This window comes from Lynx canadensis, chromosome C1, assembly GCF_007474595.2.
Source record: "Lynx canadensis isolate LIC74 chromosome C1, mLynCan4.pri.v2, whole genome shotgun sequence".
NCBI lineage: Eukaryota > Metazoa > Chordata > Mammalia > Carnivora > Felidae > Lynx > Lynx canadensis.
Genome location: NC_044310.1, coordinates 19,509,369 through 19,520,106, shown reverse-complemented (window position 1 = coordinate 19,520,106; position 10,738 = coordinate 19,509,369).

The following is a 10,738-nucleotide window of genomic DNA, read 5'->3' as shown; positions in this document are numbered from 1 at the left end:
TAAAATGTATTGGAAAAGTTTATGCCTCATAAAAGCTAAACACATTTCTATGATTGGCCTTGCTGTGACATAATCATTGCCTTTAATAAATGGTACGTTATGCCCAAGCATTGTGCATGCCCCAACTGTTAATGGCATAAATCCCTCACCACATTCTCTCTGAGGCCATGTTTCCCATGGCTTGCCCCCAGGCAGTGACTAGGCAGGCAAGGACTGAAAGGCAGGGCCACCTTGGGAGATGAGCGAGTCCTCTGATGGGCAATTTTGAATTGAAAACTCCCCCTTGGCTCTGCTGAAACTTTCTTAGAATTGTACCACGGTCTAAGACTTTTCCTGCCCAACCTTCATTCCTTCCTCTGTCCTCCATGCCCAGTCTTCTGCCAGGCCTCCCAGCTTCATCTGGTTCCTTGCCCGTTTTCCCTCACTAGTGTTTTCCCCAATAAACCTATCCCACATCTAACCGTCTCTTGACATCCGCTTCCAGAGGGGCCTGAACTAACACCTTCCTACAAGCTCCACAAGCTATTCCCCAAGGAGGAAATGCATTGTTTCAGTCCAACAGATATTTCCCCACTTTCATATTTAATGCATCCACCAACCACACACTGAATCGCGTTTAAGATATTTCATAATTCAGGGCGCCTGGGTGGCTTAGTCGGTTGGGCATCTGACTTTGGCTCGGGTCATGATCTCACCATTTCGTGAGTTTGAGCCCCACGACAGGCTCAGAGCCTGGAGCCTGCTTCGGATTCTGTGTCTCCCTCTCTCTTTGCTCCTCCCCTGCCCTCGGACTCTCTCTCTTTCCAAAATAAACATTAAAAGAGAAAGATATTTCATAATTTCACTGTGTCCTGCAACTTTTCTTACAGTTTCAGTGGCTGGGATACTCAATGCTTGTTGTCTACCCTAAATAGGAATCGATTTTTGATCATTTCTTGTAGCAGTTAATTTGTGACGCCTCTGTTGCTTTGTGAGAGGCTGGGATATCTCCTTTAATCTGGAGGTCATGACCTCCTGGCAGTATTCTAATATATTCTTACTTTATGAGTGTTCTGTGGGAAATGAGTTTGTGAAGAGCTGGCCCAAACCCACCTGGAACATATGTACCCTCTCAGTTCCTGATGCTGCTCAGGACAATGGGCGTTAGACAGCTTCTTCTGGCCAAGGGCAGAGCAGTCTGCAGTCTTCCAGGATCGGTGCCTGCCCATCCCGTGCAGAAAAGAGGACCCTCCGTTTTGTCAGCCACCTTGTGTTGACCTCATTGGTTTCCTTTGATGTGTTAAGAATGACCAGATCTAGAGGTGATAACCCTTGGGGGTTTTGATCAAGGTGTCGAAAACATTTTTGAGTTAACTCAAAAGATTTTTACTATAAATGGTGTCTTTAAATTTTTCTCCTATGCTTTCCAAAGTGTTTTCACAAGTTGTTCATTTAGATTATTTATTTATTTATTTATTTTTGAGAAAGAGAGAGAGAGAGAGGGCACAAGTGAACAAGGGGTAGAGAGAGAGAGAGAGAGAGAGGGAAAGAGAGAGAGAAGCGGGGCTCACATAAAGTGGGGGTCTTGTTTTTTTTTTTTACCCGAAGCAGGGCTCATGCTCACCTGATGTGGGACTTGAACTCTGGAATGTGAGGTCATGATCTGAGCTGAAGTCAGATACTTAACTACTGAGCCACCCAGGTGCCCTGAAGTTTATTATTTCTTTGAGTAGGCTTCATGCCCAGCATGAGCCCAATGCTGAGCTTGAACTCACGACCTTGAGATCAAGACCTGAGCTGAGATCAAGGGTTGGACACTTAACCGACTGAGGCACCTCAACACCCCTCATTTAGTTCTTAAAAAAACACTGATTCTTAGAGTATAGGCTCTGACGTTAGGCCTGGGTTCAAGTCCTTGTTTGTTATGTACCCTTGGGCCAATCATTTAAAATCTCTGAGCCTTATTTGCTTGTCTGTGGAATAGAGATGATACCTCTTCAGCAGGATGAAGCGAGGTCATGTATACTTAGTAGTGGGCTGGCCAGGGGCTCCATCAGACTAGCTCACAGACAGAACCAGGGGGTCTGGGAAGGCGCTGAAGCATTGAGTCATTAGTGGCACAGTGAGATGGCCTTCTCAGCCACGGATGGGCAGAAGTAAAGCTCCCTGCTCTATATTCCCTCAAAACTTTTCTCTATCTCTTAAAGCTCTTCGTCATTACCCCTTATGGTGTTCTTTTCTACCCAAACCAGGAGATTTTGGTGGCCAGAAGTTGCGGAGTCTACTGAGGTTCAGACATTGTGGGCTGGAATGGATCCAGGAAGTCATTGTGTACAAGGCCTGCCCCCAGGATGATGAGATGGCCAAGACACTGAGCCACAGCCACTGGGTCCGATAGGCCAGCAAGCCCACTTGTCAGAGTTGAAGGAGCTGCTACCATGAGGGACTCTGATGTGTCAGACAGCAAGCAGTGCCGGTGTCAGCTCTCCTACCCTTTGCTGACAGAGCGGGACCCAGGTATGAGGGGGATATCCTTCCCATTACTGAGAGCAGAACATGGCTTTGGTATGGTAGGCATGACTTGGTGGTTCAGTGCTTGGGGAGCCTCAGGAGACAGTGTCCTCGGCTTCCCATGGACATAGATGGTGGCATTCCTCAGGTGGCATGCCTGGGAGCCCACAAGACCACCCCAAAACTTCCCAGAACTAATCCTCCTAACAGCTCCCATTCATCCAGCTTCTTCTCTGGGCAAGGTGCTGGGTTAGGACTTTCCATGCACGGCCTGCTACAACCCTCATAACAACACCAAGACTTGGATCTGTTACTAGTCCTATTTTGTACTTAAGGAAACTGAAGCTAAGGCATGTTACAGAACTTGCTCAAGGTGCAAGCTAGAGTGGCAAAGGTGGGATTTGAATGTAGTCTGGTTGACTCTGGGGCCTTGGGCTATTCACCAAAATATTGAACACCCTCAAGGAGAAATGACCGAGGGAGGCTTCAAGGTTGGGTTGGAATGAAATTTAAGTCATTTCTTTTAACATGGCCTCATTTACTCTCAAGCCTGGTAAAGCCTGGGTGTTTGGGTTACATTTGTATCCTGGCTGCTCTAGGCACCTACCTGGCATCTGTAACTGTTTGTTGTGACACAGCTATGGCAGCAGGAGTCGGGACCATGGGCTTTCCTCCAAGACTCTTGCCTCTGGTGCCCAGAGGAATCTGTCTGGCCTTGGAAGTGCCTCCTGCCCAGAGCTCAGAGGTTCTCCTAGTCCTAAGCATGAACACTGCATCTCAGTGGTCCTACCTCCCTTGATCTTTGTACATGAGCAAAGATGGTAAAAATCTTAACAGACTTTGTTTGTGATTCATTTCTGCTACTTATTGGCTGTGTGATCCTAGACAAGTTAATGAGCCTTTCTGAGCTCAGTTTCTTAACTGTAAAATTGGAGGAAGAATAGCCACCCCATAGGGTTGTGGTGAGGAATGAATGAGGGAATAGATGTCTAGCCCTTCATTCACTAAAAGAAATCTATCATAACAACAGAAAAGTTCCAATTCTTCTCCTCTTCATTATTATTATCACCATTATTTTGTATGGCTTCTCAACCTCATGGTTTCTACAGCCCAATGAGGAAGATTCTGGGTTCTCTCCCTGCAGCAGGGAGGCAAGTTAGAGCCAAACCTGAGAGCTGGGACACCTAAGTTCTCTCAGCAAGGCCACCAAGTTAGCCATGGAACCATGGGAAAATCACTTTCCCTCTCCAAAGACCAGTTTCCCCATTGGCAGGTATAATAGTGCCTAGTTCACCTCACTGGGCTGTTGGGAGATTAACAGGCTACAAGGGGCATAAAAGCATTTGTAAGGGGTCAAGCCCTAGAAGGGGTTATTGTGTTCCTTGAAAGAAGAGTAAGGGATACAGGAACCCAGAGGAGCCAAACCGTCTCCTGCCTCCAAGCTTTTGCCTAGAACCCATCCTCCTCCTTGTCTGCCTCATTTATTCATTCAACATAAACTGATTGGGATCCATACCAGGAAAAAAAAAAAAAAAACAACAACAAAAAAAACCGCTTCAAACCTTGATCCTGGGCCGGAAAGGATCCTGTGAGGACACTCTTGCAAAAATGGCTGACTTAGTGCCTTTGACCTCTTCATTTTCACCCTCCAAATTTTATCCAAATGTATCTAAATTAGCAGAACCATATTCACACCCAGAGTCCTAGCTGCAAGGGAGTCTGGAAAATGTAGTTCTTTTTTTTTTTTCCACGTACCACCTGTGTCCACCTGCGCAGTACAGGAAGGCACGCCAGGAGGAAGCAAGGGTTATAGATGCCGCGCCACCATTTCCACCACTGTTTCTGCCGGGGCAGAGTCTGTACATTGAATTATTCTGCCCAGGGTCTGCTCTTGCCCACATACCCTTACGACGATGGTGTGGGGATGCTGACATATAGGTTTTAATAGAGACTTCACTGAGGACTCATTTCTTGGAGCTGCCATCCCAGCAGGAGGCGTTTATGGGAAACTCCAAGAAGGCATCCCGGTGTCAGGAAAACAAGAATACCCTCATTTTTCTCTCTTTTTCTTAACAGTTTTAAGATATAAAACATATAGTATGCGATTCATCCATTTAAAGTGTACAATTCAGGGGTCCCTGGGTGGCTCAGTCGGTTGAGCACCTGACTCTTAGTTTCAGCTCAGGTCATGGTCTCGCAGTTTGTGGGATCGAGCCCTGCTTCAGGTTCTGTGATGACAGTGTGGGGCTTGCTTGAGATTCTCCCTCCCTCTCTCTCTGCCCCTCCCCCACTCATGTGAGTGTGCTCTCTCTCTCTCTCTAAATAGACTTTAAAAAGTGTATAATTCAGTGGTTTTTAGAGAGAGTTGTGCAACAACCATGATTTATTTTAGAACATCATCAGTAAAAGTAGACCTTCCTCATTTGCTCCCAAAACTGCCTGCTCTAAGCAATCACTAATCTACTTTCGGTCTTTCCATAGATTTGCCTGTTCTGGACATTTTACATAAGTGGAATCATATGTCACCTTTGTGACTGACCTCTTTCTTTCACTTAACATAATGTGTCAGTGTTCATATTGTAGCATGTGTAAGTACTTTATTTCTTTTCATGGATGAAGAAGATTCCATTGTATGAGTATACAACATTTTGTTTATCCGTTCATCAATTTATTTTTTTTAAAGAGAGAGTGCATGAGCTCTCGAGAGCAGGGAGGGGCAGAGGGGGAGAGAGATAGAATCTTAAGTAGGCTCCATGCCCAGTGCAGAGCCCCACATGAGGCTCAATCTCATAGATCGTGAGATCATGATCTGAGCTGAAATCAAGAGTGGGAGGTTTAACCAACTGAACCACCGAGGCACCATATCCGTTCATCAATTCATGGACATTTGGGTTGTTTTCACTTCTTAGCTTTACAACAAATGCTGTGGGGAGGGGTGGAGATTGAGCCTCACGTTGGGCACTCTCTCTCTCAAAAGAAAAAAGCCAAAAAAACCCAAAAAACTAAAAAACTAATGCTGCTATGAACTTTGTGTGCAAGTTTTTGTATGCACATATGTTTTCAATTCTCTTAGGTATATATGTCTAACTAGAACTGCTGGGTCATATGGGAACTCTCTGTTTAACTTTTTGAATGACACCAAACTATTTTCCACAGTGGCTGCACCATTTTGCATTCCCACCACCAGCAATGTGTAAGGATTCTGATTTCTCCACTTTGAGCCAACACTTGTCTTTTATTATACATGCATATAATCTCTATACCCAGTGTGAGGCTCGAACTCATGATCCTGAGATCAAGAGTTGAATGCTCTACCGACGTAGCCAGCTGGGTGTCCCTTATTTTATGTATAATATATAAAAAATATTATATATATATATATGTACATTTAAAATTACAATCATTCTAATGGGAGTGAAACAGTGATTCATTGTGGCTTTGATTTGCTTTGCCCTAACGACATACGATGTTGAACATTTCTCTACGTGCTTACTGGCCATTTATACATCTTCCTTGGAGAAATGTCTGAATGAACACTTTTGCCCATTTTTAGTTGGGCTATTTTTCCTTTCTTATTGAATTGTAAAGGTTGTTTATATATTCTGGATACAAATTCCTTATTAGGTATATGATTTGAAAATATGTTTTCCCGTTCTGTGGGTTGTCTTTTCACACTTTAAACACAATAATTTATTTTTTTAAGTTTATTTACTTATTTTGAGACAGCATGCGAGTGGGGGACAGGCAGAGAGAGAGGGAGAGAGAGAATCTGAAGCAGGCTCCGCGCTAACAGTGCAGAGCCCAACACAGGGTTTGATCTCACAAGCTGTGAGATCATGACCTGAGCTGAAAGCAAGAGTTGGACGCTTAACTGACTGAGCTACCCAGGCGCCCCTAAAATTAAAAATTTTTGTGCTTCAAAGGATTCCATCAAGAAAGGAAAGTGTGGTTTTACATTTTTTTTAAAGTAAAATAAATGTTGGCAAGGTTGTAATGAAATTGGAACACTCATACATTGTTGGTGGGACTGCAAAATGGTGCGGCTGCTGTGGAAAACAGTTTGGTGGTTCCTCAAAGAGTTGAATAAAGAATTACCATATGACGCAGAAATTCTACTCCTAGGCATATACCCAGAAGAACTGAAAACAGGTATTCAAACAAGCACCTGGATACACATGTTCATAGCAGCACTAGGATGGTTGTAATTTTTGAAAAATGTTTATTGATTTTCAGAGAGAGAGGGAGAACATGAGTGGGAAAGGGGCAGAGAGAGGGAGAGAGAGAGAGAGAGTCCCAAGTAGGGTCTGCACCACCAGTGCAGAGCCTGACACGGGTTCGATCCTACAAACCATGAGATCATGACCAGAGCCAAAATCAACAGCCAGATGCCCAACCGACTGAGCCATCCAGGCACCCCGGATGGTTGTAAGTTTTAAAAATAGATAATAAAGGGCACCTGGCTGGCTCAGTTGGCAGAGCATCTGATTTCTCTACATCGTTGCCAACACTTGTCTTTTATTACACACAGTTTTTTTGTAATGTCTATGCCCAATGTTGGGCTCAAACTCACAAAAACGAGATCGAGAGTTGGATAAAGACATTAGTCATTCTTGGGGTGCCAAGGACATCCACGTGCATGCTCTGTAGCGTTGCATGGCAGTTAAGAGTGTATCGGTCCTACTGGATTTGAATCCAGTGTGTCACCTATCCACTTGGAAAGGGTGAGATGAGAGGATGGGTGGAATGACTCAGATGTCGTTTGAAGACATCTCTTAATTTTGTCCTCAGGACTGGGAGGTCATGGGTGGATGCAGGAGAAGATGCAAGAATTTGAGGCCCCTTCTGCAGATGTGAAAGCTGGTGCGCCCTATCTCAGGATCTCCCCGCCCTGGGGTGTGAAGCCAAAACGAACTCATTGCATCTGACAGACTGTCCAGGGAGATGAGATAAGTGGGTGTCAGGCAGAAGGAGGAAGGTGTCAACCACAGAGCAGAGGGAGGTGAGAGCATGGAGCTCCCCACCCTTAACTCTGTCCTCGGAGTGACATCGCACACAGCTGCTTAACTTCTGAACCAGTGATGGTCCCAGATCTCCTCCTGACCTGGATTGCATACCTGGTGTCCTTCAAACTATCCATGCAACAGAGATCCAGGACCCATGCACTGGGCCAGCCAGGAGTTCAGCCGGCTGGCCAAACGTTTGGAGGTGGCCATGGTGATGGACTGGAGAAGTTTTTGAGGTTTTCAAAGAGGAAGTAGGGCTTTTGCCTGTGGGCCCATTGTTTCTCCCTCTTACTGAACAAGTCAGCTCGACACCCCTGGCTGTGCTTTGCTTCCCAAAGTAGAGGGTGCCTATTCTAATAACAGGAAGTCCTGAGAATTGTATCCCGCTTTCTATTTCAGCAGCAACCAGCAAGCCTTCTGATAACTGAACTGTGAATTTCCAAGGTCTGGGTCGTATTCCCACAGGCTGTATTCCCAGCAAGTAGTCCAGTGCCCGAGACAGAGTTCTCATAGTCCTGAAGGGAATCCAGACCCTACTGGTCCACGTTTGTGGCTCTTTTTACCTCTTCAAAGTGGCCCTCCAATAATTCTTTCTTGGGCTCCCCCTTCCTCCCTGGGACTTTGCAGTCCCAACTTGGGTCTTGTGATCTGAAGCCAGTCACTCTCTTTCTCTGAGTTTCAGTTTTCCTGCCTGTAAAACAGAAATAATAGTACCCATCTCGGAGGGTCACTGAGCTGACCGAGTTAAGCAAAACATGTCAGAGTGCTCTGCAGGGTTCCTGACACATGGTGAGCGCCCAAATGCCGAAAACTATAATTATTGTGGAGTGTGGACTGGCGTGGGGACAGGACAGTATTGGGTGAGCACCATGGTCTCCAACTAGGGGCGGATGAATAAAGCAATAAAACAGAATGTAGTTAATCTTTCCAAGTGTGCTGCTCAAATTCTGGTCTTTCCAAAGTGAGCCGGGAACATTCATCACAATTTTAACACTATTAGGAAGCTGCCTAACTTGCTTGCCTAACTAGGCAAAGATTGATGTACAATGTTAACATTAATCCACATTTGTCAAGTGCTTGCTTTGGGCCAGGCACTGGCCTAAGAGCTTTAGGTGAATCAACTGGAGGAATTTTCAAAAGAACATTGTGAAGCAAGTACTATTATTATCCTCATTTGACAGATAAGGAAAGAGGCACAGAGAGGTTAAGTGACTTACCGTACGGTCACAGAGCTGGGATTAAGTCCCAGCTAGTGTTCTTAATCACTCTGCATACTACTTCCATACGAGGTCTTTTCCAGCCTTGTGTGGAAGAGGGAAGAATTGAGGAGTCCACAATACAGGAATGCCAGTTTGTCCAACCCTGCTGTGGAACACTATGCAATCAGGAAAAAGCAGGAGGCAGATGTGTTTGTTCTGCACGAAATGATGGTCACAGCAGATTGTTGGATGGAAAGAGCTACAGAAAAGTATATGTATCTTATAAACTAGGTTGTATAAAAACAAAGTTAAAAAGTTCACTTACTCGTTTGTAGGTTCATATGTAAATATCAGGGGCTAAACACCAAAAAATTCACATTGGTCCCTAGGAAATTGTGAAGGAGGGGAGCTTCCATTTTTTTTTTTTTTGTCTTTTTGTTCTCTGCTGTTTGAAATGTTTACCGCTAGTATGTTTTATCTTGTAATTAACAGAACGAAGAAGAAAGTAAGCGTCCATGAGCCAGGAGCCTGAAGACCCTTGTCCAGCCCTCCAGCTCTTGTCAAAGGCCTCTCTGGTGCCCCCCGCTTATCCCTGAAGGCTCCGAATCCTCTCTCCCATCCACAAGCACTTCCCAAGCCCCCCTGTGGTCACTGAGGACTTGCCTTGGCCTGGGTCTCTCATCTGGGTCCAGGTATCTGCACAGGTTCCCTGGCTAAGAGGCTGTAGTTCTATGCCTGAGCTACCCCACAGGGATGTGAAACGTGGTGACATCACAGTTAGGCTAATGACATCACGGTGGACTTGGAGGCTGACAGGACAGAAGACCTGGCAGGGCCCAGGAGATGAGAACAAGGAAGGGGTTGGCAGGTGGAGGCTGTTTTGGGTGGGAACTCGAGGCCCTATGTCCTCAGCCCACCTCCCAGGACATTCCTAGCCAGGCCTTTCAGGGACCGGACAGTCAGAAATCTCCAAGTCTACTTCCCTTTTTGTTTCGAATCAAGAGGTTTACAGACTTTTCTGAGAGTTGGGAGCAAGAGTGTGATGCCGGGGTGGGTGGAGTTAGCAGGTGGAAGATAGGAAGCCAAAGGTGCAGGTGACTCCTCCTCAGAGATGAGACTGGGGTTTTCTGTGGGTGCCTAGCCAGGCCCTGGCTCCCCTGTGATTCCAACAAGGCTGCGCGGGAAGGCAGGCTTGTGGCCTTGGAGGCTGGGAGGGCTCCAGCTTTTGGGGCATGCAGTTTGGGTGGATCAAGGCTACAAGCGGCACCAGGGAGGAGCTCCTTCACCAATCTGAAGGATAGTGAGAGGGCAGCTGAGAAAGGCGGGAAGCTCTTTGTACAGGTAGCTGACTACTCAGATCCTGAAGGCTCAGTATTCCAGCCTGAACGCTGTTGCTTTATCTTTTGTTCTGGGCATATGTTATGGAGATTCTCGGGTTAAGCTACAGAAACCATTTCAGGAGGGTTGAAGAAAAGCAATTCCTTTAAAAGATATGGGGAAGCTCACAGAATGTCTGGAAATGCTGTAGAGCCAGACTTGGAGAATGGGCTGGATCAGGAGAAGCTGAGACCCCGCCCCCCCCACCCCCCCAGGACCCAGCTCAGAGAGGATTCTGCAACGCCCTCTGAACCCCTTTCTTTCCTCTGTTGCCCTGGAAGCCGACGTGGCATGATGTGCAGGGTGGAGTCTATACTTACCTGCCTCTTTAGGGCCCCTGGTTTCTGATAGAGTCTGGATGGGGGCATCCAGTTGGCCCAGTCCATGTCATGTGCCTGTATCACGTGCTGGGTTCGGGGAGGTCGGAATCAAGTGTGTGGCCATCTTGGCTTTTATAGTGGGAGGTGCATTCTGCCTCCCTCCAGATGCATGTGGGGGGGAAATGCCACATTGTGAGCATCCAAGAAACCCAACAAATGTCTGCACTGGAAATAAAAATGAGTAGACAGTGGTTCCTGTCCCTGAGACACTCACAGGCACATAGGGGTCATTATGTGGGCAAATAATTCTGATGGGAAGTGATGGAGGCCATGGTGGGGGTGGTCACCA